Raw genomic sequence first — 18874 nt, 5'->3', positions numbered from 1 at the left:
ACACGCACACACACACACACACACACACACACACATACACACACTTATTTTATTTGTTACCCTCTTGAGACCTCCAAAAAATATATTTAAAAAAAGCTTTTCGGTGAAAAATAAGTTGGAATTTTACAAGAAAAACTTAGAATGTTGGCAATATTATAATTAAAGTCATAATTTTACTCAACACAAGTCAAAATTTTACAAGAAAAACAGCACGTTTTTGCAATATTAGAATAAAAGTTGGAATTTTACTTCAACAGTCGCAATTTTATAAGAAAACTTGAGACACACAAACACACACACTCACACAAACACACGCACACACACAAACTCACACACACACAAACACACACACACACACACACTGTCTCTCACACACACACATGCACACACATTCTTGTATGTGTAACCTTCTTGAGACCTCAGAAAAATATATGATTAAAATTGTTGTGAAAAATTAGTTAGAATTTCACAAGAAAAAAGTTGTCATTTTACCCAACACGAGTCAAAATTTGACAAGAAAAACTGAACATTTATGCAATATTACCGTAAAAGTTGAAATGTTATAAGAAAACTTGAAAACATGCACACACACACATGCACACACACACACACTTATTTTATTTGTTACCCTCTTGAGACCTCCAAAAAATATATTTAAAAAAAGCTTTTCGGTGAAAAATAAGTTGGAATTTTACAAGAAAAACTTAGAATGTTGGCAATATTATAATTAAAGTCATAATTTTACTCAACACAAGTCAAAATTTTACAAGAAAAACAGCACGTTTTTGCAATATTAGGATAAAAGTTGGAATTTTACTTCAACAGTCGCAATTTTACAAGAAAAACTTAGAATTTTGGCAGTATTATAATAACAGTCATAATTTTACCCAACACAAGTCAAAATTTTACAAGAAAAACTGCACATTTTTGCAATATTAGGATAAAAGTTGGATTTTACTTCAACGGTCGCAATTTTATAAGAAAACTTGAAGACACACAAACACACACACACACACACACGCAAACTCACACACACATACCCACACACACTCTCACACACGCACACACACGCACACACCAAACAAACACACACATACACACACTCTCACACACACACACACACACTCTCTCTCACACACACAAACACGCGCACACACAAACTCACACTCACACAAACACACACACACGCAAACTCACACACACATACCCACACACACTCTCACACACACGCACACCAAACAAACACACACAAACTCTCACGCACACTCTCACACACACACACATAGACACACACACACACACACACTCTCTCTCTCACACACACAAACACGCGCACACACAAACTCACACACACACAAACACACACACACACATATAATTAAAATTGTTGTGAAAAATTAGTTAGAATTTCACAAGAAAAAAGTTGTCATTTTACCCAACACGAGTCAAAATTTGACAAGAAAAACTGAACATTTATGCAATATTACCATAAAAGTTGAAATGTTATAAGAAAACTTGAAAACATGCACACACACACACGCACACACACACACACACACACACTTATTTTATTTGTTACCTTCTTGAGACCTCCAAAAAATATATTAAAAAAAAGCTTTTCGGTGAAAAATAAGTTGGAATTTTACAAGAAAAACTTAGAATGTTGGCAATATTATAATTAAAGTCATAATTTTACCCAACACAAGTCAAAATTTTACAAGAAAAACAGCACGTTTTTGCAATATTAGGATGAAAGTTGGAATTTTACTTCAATAGTCGCAATTTTACAAGAAAAACTTAGAATTTTGGCAGTATTATAATAACAGTCATAATTTTACCCAACGCAAGTCAAAACTTTACAAGAAAAACTGCACATTTTCGCAATATTAGGATAAAAGTTGGATTTTACTTCAACAGTCGCAATTTTATAAGAAAACTTGAAGACACACAAACACTCACACAAACACACGCACACACGCAAACACACACACCCACCCACACACACTCTCACACACACGCACACACACACACACATTCTTGTATTTTTATCTTCTTGAGACCTTCGGAAAATAAAAAAGCTTGCTAAAAGTTGTCATTTTACCCAACACGAGTCAAAATTTGACAAGAAAAACTGAACATTTGTGCAATATTATGATAAAAGTTGGAATTTTACTCTAAACAGTCGCAATTTTATAAGAAAACTTGAACACACACACACACACACATTCTTGTATTTGTTGAAACCTTCAAAAAAATAAATAAAAACTTGTTGTGAAAAATGAGTCAGAATTTCACAAGAAAAACTTTGAATTTTGGCAGGATTATAATAAAAGTGGTTATTTTACCTTTTGACCTAAAATGATTTGTGCAATATTATGATAAAAGTTGGAATTTTACTCTAACAGTCGCAATTTTATAAGGAAACTTGAACACACACACACACACACACACACACACACACACACACACACTTTCTTGTATTTTTATCTTCTTGAGACCTTCAAAAAATAAAAAAGCTTGCTAAAAGTCGTCATTTTACCCAACACGAGTCAAAATTTGACAAGAAAAACTGAACATTTGTGCAATATTATGATAAAAGTTGGAATTTTACTCTAAACAGTCGCAATTTTATAAAAAAAACTTGAACACACACACACACATTTTTGTATTTGTTGAAACCTTCAAAAAAAAAGAAATACAAACTTGTTGTGAAAAATGAGTTAGAATTTCACAAGAAAAACTTAGAATTTTGGCAGGATTATAATACAAGTGGTTATTTTACCTAAAATGATTTGTGCAATATTATGATAAAAGTTGGAATTTTACTCTAACAGTCGCAATTTTATAAGAAAACTTGAACACACACACACCACACACACACATTTTTGTATTTGTTACCTTCTTGATACCTCTGAAAAATATACAAAAAAAAAGCTTGTTGCGAAAAATGAGTTGGAATTTTACAACAAAAATGTCCCAATTTCACAGGAAAGACTTAAAATTTTGGCAGTATTATCATAAAAGTTATCATTATACCCAACACGAGTCAAAATTTGACAAGAAAAACTGAACATTTGTGCAATATTATGATAAAAGTTGGAATTTTACTCGATAACAGTCGCAATTTTATGAGAAAACTTTAAAATAATTGCAATATTATAGTAATCGATATTTCTACTTGGCACAATATGTCATCACTTGTTAAAGTAGCAATGATTGTCACACACACACCAGGTGTGGCGAAATTATTCTCTGCATTTGACCCATCACCCTTGATCACCCCCTGGGAGGTGAGGGGAGCAGTGAGCAGCAGCGTTGGCCACGCCTGGGAATCATTTTTGGTGATTTAACCCCCAATTCCAACCCTTGATGCTGATTGCCAAGCAGGGAGGTAATGGGTCCCATTTCTATAGTCTTTGGTATGACTCGGCCGGTATTTGAACTCACAACCTACCCATATCAGGGCGGACGCTCCAACCACTAGGCCACTGAGTAGGTTGTTCACTTGTGGGTAAAAAAAAATTAAAAAAAAAAAAGCTCTTTGTGACTTCAATAATACTGAATGGACGGGACTGCTTCGGCTGCTGCCCCCGCGACCCAAACCCAGATAAGCGGTAGAGATGGATGGATGGATTATTACACGGAGAAAAAGTTGTATACACATGTGTTATACATCAGTCTCATCGTAATAACAGTTGTAAAGTGGCTGGGGAATTTTATAAGGACGCCTTGGTGCCGCTGTTTTGAAACTAATGCATGGTGAAAGTAAAGTAGTTGTTGTATTGAAGTGGGAATAGCAAACTTCCTGTTGATTTCAGTTCGGGGCGGTCAGAGTATGAAATATAGGTCTCAGTGAGACGTACATTGAGGTTTTTGTTTCATGTGTGTATGACAGTCTTACATTGAGTTAGAAGCATTTTTGTCTGAGCAGGAAGCCCCCATTTTGTGACAGCAGTACACACAACAGCACCAGCTTTCTGGTTCTTTGCGGGCTCATAAAATCCAAACCGGGGTAGTAATTAAAATTCTTTCAACTTTTAATCCAAAGGGTTCAATCTCTCTTCTGTGCTTATTTGAAGTGGAAACAACAAACGGCCTCAGAGGAGATAATGTTTGAAAAAAAGCGACATTTTTTTAGCCAACTTTTGTATTGAAGTGGGAATAGCTAACTTCCTGTTGATTTTAGCTGGGAGGTAAGAGTCTATGAAATATAGGTCTAACTGAGACCTGCGTAGTGGTTTTTGTTTCATGTTTCTCCGACATTCCTACTGGAAGTTAGAGACAGTTTTGTCAAATCTAAAATAAAACAGTTTTCTAAACTGGACTTTCAATGGAAGCAGGAGGTAATAAAGGAAGATCTCCATCGATACAGAGAGACTTTTAAAACCAAAGAAAGATAAGGAAGACTTCGATAAACAAGTTATCGATGCTTTTGATCAGAAGGAGCTGCGCATGGACTTCATTTATAAGTAAAGGTAAGACCATAATAACGTTTTTTTTTTTTTAAATGTGCTTTTCATGATGGTATCCTTACATCACACTCAAATTTATAAGCACAGGCCTAAATTTACCGCATGCCTTTGGTAAACGCTGGAGTGAGAAGAGGTTTTAAATTAATTAGCGCCCCGGCGGCAATTCAAGGAAATACGGTAAGCGGTAAAAAATGGATGGATGGATGTGTAAAATAATAATATTGTTCATTTTAAAATACATTTTTATGCCGGCACTCCTTCCTGTGACTCCCCCGCCTCTCCTGCGCGTCACACATAAATGATCCTGACATAAACACAACAATCAATGGGAACGCACAGTTTGTCCCCTGCCCCGCGTGCCACCTCAGCTCCGCGTCGCCACCGCGTGAGTGTTATTGCCGGCGATAGGCTCCCCTCCTCCTCCTCCTCGTGGCCGTCGTCGTTAAAGGAAGGGAGGGAGGCTCTTTTGAAGGTGCGAGCCACGCCGACGGTGAAGAAGGAGAGACTTTGTGGTGTCGCTCGCTCTCTTCAAGAAACTCATCAATGAATCATCTTTTGGACTGTCGCTGCAAAGCAAACGCAGCTCGCGTCTTCGCCGACCTCGTTCGGTCTAAATCTTTGATCAGCCGAGCTGACGCTGCACCTCCTCCATCTGCACCTCCTCCATCTGCAGCTCCTTTTTCCTCCGCTCACATCAGCCTTGAACATGTTCCACTTCAATACCTCCACCCTTGTTCAGCCCGCCTCCACACAAGCAACACTTTTTTACACATTTTGGACCTTTGTTCATTTGCAGAACCTGACAACATACTGGTTTTGGGTATATATATATATATATATATATATATATACCCATCCATCCATCCATCCATCCATCCATTTCCTACCGCTTATTCCCTTTGAGGTCGCGGGGGGCACTGGTGCCTATCTCAGCTACAATCGGGCGGAAGGCAGGGTACACCCTGGACAAGTCGCCACCTCATCACAGGGCCAACACAGATAGACAACATTCACACTCACATTCACACACTAGGGAACATTTAGTGTTGCCAATCAACCTATCCCCAGGTGCATGTCTTTGGAGGTGGGAGGGGCCTATCCACATGAAAATGTCTTTGGAGGTGGGAGGGGCCTATCCCCATGTGCGAGGCTTTGGAGGTGGGAGGGGCCTATCCAAATGTGCATGTCTTTGGAGGTGGGAGGGGCCTATCCCCAGGTGCAAGTCTTTGGAGGTGGGAGGGGCCTATCCACATGTGCATGTCTTTGGAGGTGGGAGGGGCCTATCCCCAGGTGCGAGTCTTTGGAGGTGGGAGGGGCCTATCCCCAGGTGCATGTCTTTGGGGGTGGGAGGGTCCTATCACCAGGTGCATGTCTTTGGAGGTGTGAGGGGCCTATCCCCAGGTGCATGTCCTTGGAGGTGGGAGGGGCCTATCCACATGTGCATGTCTTTGGAGGTGGGAGGGGCCTATCCCCAGGTGCATGTCTTTGGAGATGGGATCGGCCTATCCCCAGGTGCATGTCTTTGGAGGTGGGAGGAGCCTATCCCCAGGTGTATATATATATAGATAGATAGATAGATAGATAGATAGATAGGCCCTGCGGTGAGATGGCGACTTGTCCAGAGTGTACACCGCCTTCTGCTTGATTGTAGCTAAGATAGGCACCAGTGCCCCCCGCGACCCCAAAGGGAATAAGCGGTAGAAAATGGATGGATATATATATCTACAGATATATATATATATATATATATATATATATATATATATATATATATTAGAGATGCGCGGATAGGCATTTATATCATCCGTATCCGCATCACCAAAGTCGTCATCCACCCGCCGTCCACCCGAACCAACATTTAATCAGGACCGTACCCGCCCACCAACCGCCCGCTGAAATATATCAGCGGTCGACCGCCTTTACCACTCACAGAGCTATTTAAACCAGATTCACAGAGTAATGATAACAATTGGAGCCGCTAACGTTCTCGCGACTATCCAATAGCGTTCATCCTGATGACAAGAATATGGGCGTGCTGTGAAGCCATTGCCTTAGACACCTTCAACAACATGTACGAACCGATTGTTGGTCCGGCAACATGCAGTGTGCAGCTTCCTCAATCCCACGTACAAGATTGAAAGGCATACTGGGTGATACAGAGTACACTGATGGTTGTGATATAAACAATTTTAGCACTCTTAGTAATATGCGCCACGCTGTGAAGCCACACCAAACAAGAATGACGAACACATTTCGGGAGAACATCCTCACAGTAACACAACATAAACGCAACACAACAAATACCCATAATCCTTTGTATCTGTGACACATCCTGAATATATTTTACACCTCAGCGCCCCCAACCCCGCCCACCTTACCGACGCACGGGGGGGCGTATAAAATAGTCAGGAAGTGTCATGAATACAAAGGATTATGGGTATTTGTTGTGTTGGGTTTATGTTGTGTTACTGTGACGATGTTCTCCCGAAATGTGTTTGTCGTTCTTAATTGGTGTGGCTTCACAGCGTGGCGCATATTACTAAGAGTGTTAAAATTGTTTATATCACAACCATTAGTGTATTCTGTGTCACCCAGTATGCGTTGCAGTCGTGTGCGTGTTGCCGCGGAAGCCACACACAACATGATGCTGGACTGACAAGCAGATCGTACATTTTGAAGTAGGCGACAAAGCCAATGGCTTCATAGCACGCCCTTATACTTATTATCTGGATGACTGCCGGCAGTCATTCTAGAGAATAATAGCGTCTCCTATTGTCTTCTTCGCTTTATGACACGGGTCTTAAATGGCTCTTTAAATGGCAAAGGATACCGATCCCAGAACCATGTATATCAAATATTTCCGGATGGTTCAACCGCCACCCGCCCGAATCTAATTAAAATCTATTTTTTCGTCATGTCAACCGCCCGACCCTGAGACCTTTTATATATATATATATATATATATATATATATATATATATATATATATATATACATATATATATATATATATATATATATACATATATATATATATATATATATATATATATATATATATATATATATAAATATATGTATATATATGTATATAAATATATATATATATATATATGTATATATATGTATATATATATATATATATGTATGTATATGTATGTATGTATATATGTATGTATATATACATATATGTATGTATATATGTATATATATATACATATATGTATGTATATATGTATATATATATGTATGTATATATATATAAATACATATATATATATATATATATATATATATATATATATATATACATATATATATATATATATATATATATATATATATATATATATATATATATATATATATATATATATATATATATATATATATATACATATATATGGGAGGGAGGTGTTTAGGGCACGTCCAACCGGTAGGAGGCCACGGGGAAGACCCAGGACACGTTGGGAATACTATGTCTCCCGGCTGGCCTGGGAACGCCTCGGGATCCCCCGGGAAGAGCTAGACGAATTATAAGCGGAAGAAGATGGATGGATATATATATATATATATATATATATATATATATATATATATATATATATATATATAAACCCAAAATTAGTGATGTTGTCAGGTTCTGTAAATGAACAAAGGTCCAAGATATGTAGAAAAGTGTTGCTTGTGTGGAGGCGGGCTGAACAAGGGTGGAGGTATAGAGGTGGAACATGTTCAAGGCTGATGTGAGCGGAGAAGAAGGAGGTGCAGATGGTGTCCTCGGCTGATCAAAGATTTATATATATGTATGTATGTATGTATGTATGTATGTATACATACATACATTGCTAATTTGGGTTAGCAATTTGAGCGTAACACTGCTAGTGCACACCACACTGAGGCAAAACGAGTCTCACTCTAGCCAACAATGTTACAATACAATCCAAATGTCTGACATGTATCCATGAAAACATGGGAAAGCTGCTGATGTTGTGTTTGACAGCGAAGCAGCCAGAAGGAGTTTTTACTTTCCAAAGTAAGTGCTGTACCGTCTGTAAATCTGTTTCAATTTGCACAAAATAGCCACAGAAGTCATTTGATGTGAAATGTCACAGGGAACATATGTAGATACTGGATGTGCCGCGTGGACGACTTGGGCACAGAAAAAAGATGCCATGACGATCATGCGATCCCTTCTCTTTAAAACAGTTGTCACCATTCTTTGTGAAACCAAGAGCTACTTTTTGGGTACTGATTAATGCAAAGTGCTACCAGTTTGATACACACTTGAATTAAATTGACATAAATAGCCAATTTGCTCAATTTACTTTTAATAAATGAATCTACATATATAAAAAAAATGGGTATTTCTGTTTGTCATTCCTTTAACAGAAGGTTTTTTGTAGAGAATAAATGATGAAAAAAACACTTAATTGAACGGTTTAAAAGAGGAGAAAATGGAAAAAAAATGACAATTAAATTTTAAAACATAGTTTATCTTCAATTTTGACTCTTTTAAAATGAAAAATTCTACTGAAAAAAATGAAGGGAAAAACTAGCTAATTCGAATCTTTTTGGGAAAAAAAATAATTTATGGAACATCATTAGTAATTTTTCCTGATTAGGATTGATTTTAGGATTTTGATGACATGTTTTAAGTAAGTTAAAATCCAATCTGCACTTTGTTAGAATATATAACAAATTGGACCAAGCTATATTTCTAACAAAGACAAATCATTATTTTTTCTAGATTTTCCAGAACAAAATTTTTTAAATAAATTCAAAAGACTTTGAAATAATATTTAAATTTGATTCTACAGATTTTCTAAATTTGCCAGAATATTTTTTTAGAATTTTAATCATAATAAGTTTGAAGAAATATTTCACAAATATTCTTCGTTGAAAAAACAGAAGCTAAAATGAAGAATTCAATTAAAATGTATTTATTATTCTTTACAATAAAAAAATATACATTTACTTCAACATTGATTCAAATTGTCAGGAAAGAAGAGGAAGGAATTTAAAAGGTAAAAAGGTATATGTGTTTAAAAATCCTAAAATCATTTTTAAGGTTGTATTTTTTTTCAAAAATTGTCTTTCTGAAAGTTATAAGAAGCAAAGTAAAAAAAATAATGAATTTATTTAAACAAGTGAAGACCAAGTCTTTAAAATATTTTCTTGGATTTTCAAATTCTCTTTGAATTTTGTCTCTCTTAGAATTAAAAATGTCGAGCAAAGCGAAACCAGCTTGCTAGTAAATAAATACAATTTAAAAAATAGAGGCAGCTCACTGGTAAGTGCTGCTATTTGCGCTATTTTTAGAACAGGCCAGCGGGCGACTCATCTGCTTTAGAAAGTTCCCTCTTCTGGACTCCAACCGCAGCAAAGTTCTCACCCTCGGCTGAGCTTCAAACGCAATCACGCCGCCATCGCTCAGCGGCCAAAGAAACACAGCACAATGGCGCTAATGTCCTTTTCAAAACATCAATCTTCCGCGAGGCTCCTTGGCTGGTCGGCGACACATGACAGATAAATCCCGGGAAGTTAATTAAAGACAACAGCGAGGCCAGGAGGTGCCTATAATGAGCGCAGGATGTATGTCGTCTTAAACACCCACGCTGGAGAACACATCGACGTTTTCCCAGCGACACGCCCGCTAATGAATACAAGATGAAGCTTTTTTTTCTTCTTGTTGCCATGTGCCCTTTGCATGGATTAATGAGGTTTTTTTGGAGGATTTTCAACCCATATTCAGTTGAATATGCTACAAAGACAACATATTTGATGTTCAAACTGATTAACTTTATTTTTTTTGTGCAAATAATCATTAACTTTAGAATTTGTAGCTAGCAACACGTGACAAATAAGTTGGGAAAGGTGGCAATAGATACTGATAAAGTTGAGGAATGCTCATCAAACACTTATTGGGAACATCCCACAGGTGTGCAGGCTAATTGGGAACAGGTGGGTGCCATGATTGGGTATAAAAACATCTTCTCAAAAAATGCTTTCACAAGAAAGAACGGGGCGAGGTACACCCCTTTGTCCACAACTGTGTGAGCAAATAGTCAAACAGTTTAAGAACAACGTTTCTCAAAGTGCAATTGCAAGAAATTTAGGGATTTCAACATCTACGCTCCATAATATCATCAAAAGGTTCAGAGAATCTGGAGAAATCACTCCACGTAAGCGACATGGCCGGAAACCAACATTGAATGATCCCTCAGACGGCACTGTATTAAAAACCGACATCAATCTCTAAAGGATATCACCACATGGGCTCAGGAACACTTCAGAAAACCACTGTCACTAAATACAGTTCGTCGTTACATCTGTAAGGGCAAGTTAAAGCTCTACTATGCAAAGAGAAAGCCATTTATCAACAACATCCAGAAACGCCGTTGGCTTCTCTGGGCTGGACATCATCTAAGATGGACTGATGCAAAGTGGAAAAGTGTTCTGTGGTCTGACAAGTCCACATTTCAAATTGTTTTTGGAAATATTCGACATCGTGTCATCCGGACTAAAGGGGAAGCGAACCATCCAGACTGTTATCGACGCAAAGTTCAAAAGCCAGCATCTGTGATGGTATGGGGGTGTATTAGTGCCCAAGGCATGGGTAACTTACACATCTGTGAAGGCACCATTAATGCTGAAAGGTGCATACTGGTTTTGGAACAACATATGCTGCCATCTAAGCGCCGTCTTTTTCGTGGACGCCCCTGCTTTTTTCAGCAAGACAATGCCAAGCCACATCCAGCACGTGTTACAACAGCGTGGCTTCGTAAAAAAAAAGAGTGCGGGGACTTTCCTGGCCCGCCTGCAGTCCAGACATGTCTCCGATAAAAAACGTGTGGCGCATTATGAAGTGTAAAATATGACTGTTGAACGACTGAAGCTCTACATAAAACAAGAATGGGAAAGAATTCCACTTTCAAAGCTTCAACAATTAGTTTACTCAGTTCCCAAACGTTTATTGAGTGTTGTTAAAAGAAAAGGTGATGTAACACAGTGGTGAACATGCCCTTTCCCAACTACTTTGGCACGCTTTGCAGCCATGAAATTCTAAGTTAATTATTATTTGCAAAAAAAAAAAAAAAACAAGTTTATGAGTTTGAACATCAAATATCTTGTCTTCGTAGCATATTCAACTGAATATGGGTTGAAAATGATTTGCAAATCATTGTATTCCGTTTTTATTTACATCTAACACAATTTCCCAACTCATATGGAAACGGGGTTCGTATAACGTTCAAAATATAAAACATTCTCATGCATTTTAATCCATCCATCCATCCATTTACTACCGCACCTGTTCAAGTAGTCGCATTAACGGTAAGATGTATTTTATTTATTATTGGTTAGCGTCAGAATAGCAATGTTATTAAAAAGAATCAAAGACTTACTACACTCTAAAAATGTTGGTCCTACTTAAAAATGCACATGATGTATTCAGTGTTAAAAAAAAATATTATATGGCTCTCACGGAAAGACATTTTAGAATATTTGGCTTTCGTGGCTCTCTCGGCCAAAAAGGTTCCCGACCCCTGCTCTAAAGGCTTAGTGTCCACATGCGTGGACAGCACCTTATAGCTCTTATTTCCAAAATTGTGTCTACTACTGAATTGGGGTCTTATGGCCACTTATGTGGACACTTATACTGCCATCTGGGGGTGTCAGAAGAGTATAACATACAATGGAATTGGGGGGGGGGGGGAAAGTGTAAAAAATAAGAGTTAGCATGTCACTAAACATGAAGTACACGTTTGTGTACTTATGGACTAAGTACATCATATCAAAAGATGGTTCTTAGTTTTTATTCTAATTAGGGTCCAATAAGCCCAAACAGCAAAAAGAAATAAAACAAAAAGCATGTAAACAAACAGCTTAGGCCTTAAGAGGTTAAACATGTTTGTTATTGCAATTTAGTCCTTAAATAAAATATTGAACATACTAGACAACTTGTCTTTTAGTAGTAATTAAACAAACAAAGACTCCTAATTAGTCTGCAGTAACATATTGTGTCATTTATACACTTATTGTTTTGTACACATTATGAGGGACAAACTGTAAAAAGGGATTATTAATTTCAGGCTTGCCACTGACAGTTTGTTTGTGTTTTACTTCTTCCTCTGTGTGTTTATTATTTCCTGTCCTTAGTTCCCGTCAGCACTCTTATTTTGGTTCAGCTTCCTGTTTGTCTCCCTGAGTGCTTTGTTTCCCCTCAGCTGTGGCTTTTTGGCACCTGGCCACACCTGGTGTCAATCAGCCCGCTCCTATTTGTACCTGCTTTTGTCCTCCAGTCAGTGCTGGATTATTGTTGTTGCCACATGCCGCTCTTGTCGTTGCTACCTGTTGTGTCGTGTCGTATCAGGTCGAGTCTTCGCAGTTTAGCAGTAAGCTTTATTTCGTTAGATGTTTGTAGCTTACTGTTTTTTGTTCCCTGCTTCCAAGTTTATTTTGTACTACACGTTACGACTTCTGTTTTCCTTCTCGCTATCCGCTAGCTTCCACGCTAGACCCTTTTTGTTTTTGCTAGCTTCCATGCTAGCTTTCTTGGTTGGTTATCCGCCTTGTGCGCGCCTTTTGTTTGTACCCTTTGTTTGTTTTTGTTTTAGTATTTAAATTAAATCATGTTTTCTCACTCCATGCCTGCTTATTTTGTCTTTTAACATGTTCTATCTACACTTCTGTAAAAATGTAATAATCACTTATTCTTCTCTTCTTTGATACTTTTCATTAGTTTTTGATGATACCACACCTTCAGGTATCGATCCGATACCAAGTTGATACAGGATCATACATTAGTCATGTTCAAAGTCCTCATGTGTCCAGGGACGTATTTACTGACTCTATAAACATAATACACATTAAAAAAAAACAATGTGATGTGATGCTAAAAATATCGACGTAATCATAGTATCGGCGAGATACGCTCTTGTACTTGGTATAATTTCAGTGGACGTCAGGTGTAAATCCAACCATGGTGTTTCTTTACATTGTGACGCCGGTGAGCTATTGTATCCTCCTACGGTGTGTAGTGAAGCATATTTAGCTATTCCTCGTCCTGCAGTGATAATGATACTTTATTTGTCGCCATGGAGACAAGGACTAGTCATGTTTGCGCATTATAACTTCATCTCTATCTTTATTTTTTTTACACCAAAATGCGTCCGTTCTCCCTGTTCTGTCTACACACTGTTTCTGCTTGTAAGTACTCTGTGTGTGTGCGCTGCCGAACATGCTCCTCGGCTCGTAAAACCAGCAATGTCTCGACGTGACGACGCGCTCATATGCTTGTTAAAAAAAAAAAGTTTTGAGGGCAGTAACCGGTACTTTTTAGAGGTGGTATAGTACCGAATATAATCCATTAGTATGGTGGTGCTATGTTAGTACCGGTATACCGTACAACCCGGACACATACTGTACATACTATAAGTATTTACATTTACAGCCTAATGTAACTGTTGATTCTTTCCATGTTCCAAAAGGAGCAGTGAAAACAAAACTTCCCCGCTGTTTGATTCACTCCAAACATCCCAACAGAACTAAAAATGTTTCCATCAAGCTGGCGTCAGTTTGTAAGCAACATGCCAGCAATTATTTTTGTAAAGGCCTACTGAAAGCCACTACTACCGACCACGCAGTCTGATAGTTTATATATCAATCACGGATTGTAGCGGACATTTTGTGCCAGCCCCGATCCCAGCTATAAGTCGTCTGCTTTAATCGCATAATTACGCAGTATTCTGGACATCTGTGTTGCTGAATCTTTTGCAATTTATGCAAATAATAATGGAGACGTCAAAGAAGAAAGCTGTAGGTGAGAAGCCATGTATTCAGGACGGCGTGGCGAAGCTGGTAGAGTGGCTGTGCCAGCAATCTGGGGGTTACTAGTTCAATCCCCACCTTCCACCATCCTAGTCATGTCCGTTGTGTCCAGACTTCACCCTTGCTCCTGATGGGTCCTGGTGAGCGCCTTGAATGGCAGCTCCCGCCATCAGTGTGTGAATGGGTGAATATGGAAAATACTGTCAAAGGGCTTTGGGCTCCTTTAAAAAAGGGTTAGAAAAGCGCTATACAAGTACAACCCATTTACCATTTGCGGCCGCCTATAGCAACACAAACACAGCCGGTGTCTCCTTGTTTCTGTGAAGCTTGTGCGGCATGGCGATGCCGGATTTGTTCCTCCGAGGATGCGTCGGGCAAAAATCCAGCATGAGGTAAGAAATAAAGATGTATTTAACTCAAAACAGGCTAAGAACAAAAACAGTGGTGCTGACAGAAAGGCAAACAAAAGCGCTAGCATGGAAAGGGAGGAAAACGAACGGGAAACACAAACACTTGGCACGAAGGCACAGAAAAGGGAAAGCAAACCATTAGCATGAGAGCTAGAAATGAACAAAACGCAGCGCGAGAGCTAGCGAGTATGGAAAGCAGGTCTTCGTCAGTTGCATGAAAGCGAACTAGAGTCCGAGGATGAATGACGAAAATGGGCGAGCTTAAATAAGGCAAGTTGATAAGGAGAAACAGGTGTGCGTAGAAAGCGAGGGACAGGTGAACTAATAAGCTACCACGGTGACAGAATAAACAGTAAATAAAGAAGTCCGAAAACAGAATGTGATACAAAAAGGAACTAATGCAAACATTGGCAGACTATAATACGAAAATGGAGCTCCAGATATCGGATCACAGCAGTTTTCTCGTTTACATTCCCGAAAGATGATGGTGAAGCTTTACTCTGGAACAGAGCGGTCAAGCGAACATGGTTCCCTACCACATGTCAACCGGCAGGTTTCGGTGAGAAAATGGTGGTAATAAGTCGGCTCTTACCATAGACATGAGCGGAGAGCTTGCATCGTTCCTCGGGCACTTGTCAAAGAGGCAGCTGTGAACTCTTTTGCCTCCTCCGACCGGCCGTCCCCGACCGTGGGATGCTTCCACTGTGGAGGAGGGGGATAAAAATCAAATCTCAGGCCGGCCCCAACGGCTGCCTTCGCTTCGCCTCGTCGAGAAACGTGGCTTCCCTCAGAGACACTGGCAGTCACCACACCAGTGGCCACATCCCTCCGACTTTCACTAAAACGCTAAAACACTAGTAACACAAAAAGCAGATAAGGGATTTTCCAGAATTATCCTAGTAAATTTGTCTAATAACATCTGAATCGTTATTTTTTTTCCCTTGTCCTTATACTCTCACTTTCCTCATCCACGAATCTTTCATCCTCGCTCAAATCAATAGGGAAATTGTCGCTTTCTCGGTCCGAATCGCTCTCGCTGCTGGTGGCCATGATTGTAAACAATGTTCAGATGTGAGGAGCTCCACAACCCGTGACGTCACGCACACATCGTCTGCTACTTCCGGTACAGGCACGGCTTTTTTATTAGCGACCAAAAGTTGCGAACTTTATCTTCGATGCTCTCTACTAAATCCTTTCAGCAAAAATATGGCAATATCGCGAAATGATCAAGTATGACACATAGAATGGACCTGCTATCCCCGTTTAAATAAGAACATCTCATTTCAGTAGGCCTTTAACATTGCTGTATGTATTCTTTTGACCCTCACATTTTCAGTAGAGCCATAATAAATTCATAAAAGCAGCAAACTTCATGAAGGTTTTTTGTGACCGACAAGTATGTGCTCCAATCACTCTATCACCCAAAAAAATAAGAGTTGTAGAAATGATTGGAAACTCACTAGGTAGATTTAAAATAAGAAGGGATAGTCAGTCGATCAGACAGTTGGTTGCAAAAAGTCAGACCCTGACTGTGAGGTTCAAACACTGATGACATCTATTAAACAAGACAAAAGGCAAGGAATCAAACAGACACAGAATTACATTTGGACTCAATCTTGAGGGGAGACATTGCTCCTGTACTGTGTGTACAGTTCCTGCACCACGCTCTGACGAAAAAGGTTTTCGACTCCTCTTTTATTTAGATATTCAATGTTTACGCAACAACACATGTCACAACAGAAATGGGGAGTATGTAAACAGTCATTGTTTTCGGTCACATTGAAGACAAAAGAAGAAGATGCCTCGGGCTTGGGCTCGTCCTGGATTCAGCTTCGGCAGGTGTTTGAGGACAATAAAAAAAAACCTTTCGTCGCATTCCAACGTACACAGCGGAATCTTCCAAGACCTTGCTTGGTCGAACAAGGACAGCTCTCATTTGTTCAATGGAAACTCAGAGAGCGGAAAGTTTTAATGGATAATTTACACACAATTTTTCTAACACTGACCGAATAATTCCAAATAATGCAGTGATAAACCCTAAAGACAATTAAAGATTGCCTGAAGAATGGATTCAGCAACAGCAACGGATGGAAACTTGCATAAGAAAAACACTTTTGGCCTTTGCAAGGTAACACAGAGGACTCTATTTTGATTTCATTCTGGAGGTGAAAGTGAAATATTACACAAGCGATCTGCTGTGTGTGCCTTTGGGTTGTCACATTCCCATTTGTCAGAGCAGGTGGAAAGCCTGGGGGAAATTACTTGCCTTTACTTCTATTGTGGTACACATTATTTGTGTTTTACTCACGCAAAATGTGTCTCATATTCCTTTAAAAAAAATGCCTTACTTGGTCAAGTTTAGTCAGTATCTATCAATCAATCAATAAATCAATCAATCAATCAAAGTTTGTCCAGACTCCCGAAATGCACCACAGAACAACACAGGAAGTTCTTCATTCCGACAGGCGTCAGACTCTATAATGCATATGTTCCTTTTTGACTGTACTTAAATGTATAATAGACTGTATTTACATTATTCACATGTGAATAATGCTGTATAATAGACTGTATTTCTATTATTCAAATGTGAATAATTCTGTTTATCCAACTGTATTTATATTACTCACTTGTGAATAAAGCTGTATATCAGACTGTATTTATATTATTCACATGTGAATAATGCTGTATATCAGACTATATATATATATATATATATATATATATATATATATATATATATATATATATATATCATTCACATGTGAATAATGCTGTATAACAGACTGTATTTATATTTTTCACATGTGAATAATGCTGTATATCAGACTGTATTTATCTTAATCACAGGTGAATCAAGCTGTATATCAGACTGTATTTGTATTATTCACATGTGAGTCAAGCTATATAATAGACTTTATTTATATTATTTACATGTGACTAATGCTGTATATCAGACTATATATGTATATCATTCACATGTGAATAATGCTGTCTAATAGACTGTATTTATATTTTTCACATGTGAATAATGCTGTATATCAGACTGTACTTATATAATTCACATGTGAATAATGCTGTATAATAGACTGTATTTATACTATTCACATGTGAATAATGCTGCGTATCAGACTGTATTTTTACTATTTACATGTGAATAATGCTGTATAAGAGACTCTATTTATATTATTCCCATGTGAATAATGCTGTATAAGAGACTGTATTTATATTATTCCCATGTGAATAATGCTGTATAAGAGACTTTATTTGTATTATTCACATGTGAATATTGCTGTATATCAGACTGCATTTATATTATTCACATGTGAATAATGCTCTATAATATACTGTATTTATACGGTGTAGCGTGCAAGGACAGGAGTGGAAGAAGTGTCAAAAGATGGCGCTAACTGTTTTAATGACATTCAGACTTTACTTCAATCAATAACAGAGCAGCATCTCCTCATCCGGAAACAACAACAACGTCCGATCGGAACTCTAATAACTAAAGTTCCTTGGGTGAATAAAGTTAACTCACTACAGCGGTATGTTTTCGTGCTTTCATGGCGAGTTTACTGACGGATATAAGTAAGATCTTTACACTATTTTATATTAGAAATGGCAACAGTGGAGGATGAATGTCCCATAACAAGAAGATAGAGAAAGAGACGAAGATTATGACTACGGTGTCGATACGAACTACAAAGGCGGAAGCGCACAAATTTTCAGGACTTATACAGATCCCAAATACAGATCAGCAGGTACCAGAAGGTAAGAAAAGTTGGTTTTGCATAATATTGTGAAACAAAACACCAGATGATAAGTCTTACCTTATACACACAGCATAATAATACTCCTATGTTGAAGCACAGTACAATCCATCAAGCGGTGCGGCTTCATAGCTTACCAAAGTCCTCCTAAAATATTTTTGACATATTTTTGAGCGCCATGTGCAATGTTCTATATTTTCAATGGAACATTAAAAAGTTTGGTGTTGTTTACTTGTGTCATATTGCAGTCTACACGTGTGTCTTATGCGTGATTGCCATCATCTTGCAGTCTACACGTATCTCTTATGTGTGACTGCCATCTACTGGTCACACTTATCATTACACCGTTTACCAAATAAAATAGCTTCCATGTCGGTAAGCGCGACCAGAATCA

This window comes from Nerophis ophidion, linkage group LG11 (genome assembly GCF_033978795.1).
Source record: "Nerophis ophidion isolate RoL-2023_Sa linkage group LG11, RoL_Noph_v1.0, whole genome shotgun sequence".
Taxonomy (NCBI): domain Eukaryota; kingdom Metazoa; phylum Chordata; class Actinopteri; order Syngnathiformes; family Syngnathidae; genus Nerophis; species Nerophis ophidion.
The sequence above is the reverse complement of the archived record's forward strand: the minus strand, read 5'-3'. Positions refer to the sequence as shown.